Here is a 1,836-nt window from a genome sequence, read left to right on the forward strand (position 1 = left end):
GAAGCTAACTTCAGCTTCGACTGATAGCTTGGGCACAATATAGACAGATCTATATATGTTTATATAGATGTATATCTATCTATAAAGCATAGATATGTAGATTCCACACTGCACAGATAATCAAACCACTTAACATTTACATAGCACCTTTGTAAGCTTGTCCCTGTTAGCTACGTCAGACATTTGAGGCATTATGGTGAATACAAACGATTTATTAACTTACCTTCGAAGTTATTGTGAAGTTTTGACACATCCAGCTTAAATCCTTTGTTGCTGTTGGAGCGTTTCAGGATGTCTGAATAATTATACAGGCATCATTAATAGTCCTGCAGCGAGTGAGGGGCCACTGTTAACATACTGTTGCCTGTGCACCGGCACAATTGTAAACTAATACTATTTAAATACTATTAAAGTATACTAAGCACAAAAAAAAGTTGTATCAAAATAGTACAGTTTAAGCACATAAATCAAAGTATGCTAAAGTATGTTTAAATTTAATATTCTAAAGTATACTTTTTTTTTTTTACTATGGATTGTTTCCTGAAAATACTTAAAAGGTAATTGCACCCTTACAGATGTCTTCTGTTTTTCATTTTTGTCAGAGTTAAACGTTTTAGATCTAACTAATTTTAATATCACACAAAGATCACCTGAGTAAATGCAAAAAATTTCAAATTAGAAACATTGCCCATGCCAGTCAGCCCATAAAAAAGTAAAGCAGTGATCAAGAAGACTTGAGTTATGCTTCAAGACAATGATGTCAAAGACACTCGGGGGGGGTATAATGGTCTAGTCAAAGTTTGAACTTGCTGTGACATTTTAAACAGGCTACTCATGATAAAAACCCTTGCAATGTTTGCAAAATAAAACAATTCAGCAAAAAAGAGCAGATTCCTCCACTGTCATGTAAAACTGACAGTTTTCAGAAATAAAGGGCAACATATACAACTTATCATGTTTGAGAGAAAATGACCTTTTCACTCACAGCCAGGTTGGTTTGGACATATTTTTCTCTTAATAAATTACCTCAGCATTTTAAAACTGCTTTTTTATTTATCTAAGTTATCTTAGTCTGATGTTAAAATTAATTTGATTGTCTGAAATGTGGAATTAGGTGACAGAAAAGCAAAACAAATGAAATATGTAAAGAACACATAATGTTTACTAGCACTGCGCCAATTAACAGTAAGAAAAATAGACATTATTGATATTCGAACACATGATAAGTGATACGTCACTCCATTGCAATTTATTTTTGTCTTCACCAAAACCAGAGGAAAGAACTGATTTCAAATAAAATCATTTGACTGACTAAAATCCTAACAAGTTCTAATAAAACAAAACTTGTGGAGCCAAAATTCCAACGTAACTCATGAAAACACAATTTTAGAAACCTTTGGAAAGGCTTAGGAAAGGCAGTGTGGTAAAAGGTAAGCAATAAGTACTGTGGTCCAACAGAACACAATATAAACAGCCATTTATCTCACACACGATGGAGGCTTAAGCAGTAAAATACTGGGCCTTTGCTGACATTTTTCTTAAAGCAAACATGACACATCCATCTAAACCGTTCAATTAACAATCTAAAAATTCAAACTCAGATTCTGACCCATGAGACAATATGTTGTTACTGACTAAATGGAAGTGATCAGGTTGGCTTGGTTTGGCTTGTAAGTTGTGTAGATTTGAACTCTTATCTTTGGTTTTCCATTGACAGAAACATGAATTTAATGTTGCCTGGATCTAAGTTGCCTGCTAGGTTCTTTTTATAGTTTTTCTATTTCAACACAACCATGAAAATCACATTTACTGCAAGCACATTGAAAACAATGAATC

This window comes from Poecilia latipinna, unplaced genomic scaffold, assembly GCF_001443285.1.
Source record: "Poecilia latipinna isolate Pla-1442-1.1 unplaced genomic scaffold, P_latipinna-1.0 Scaffold3183, whole genome shotgun sequence".
Classification (NCBI taxonomy): Eukaryota; Metazoa; Chordata; class Actinopteri; order Cyprinodontiformes; family Poeciliidae; genus Poecilia; species Poecilia latipinna.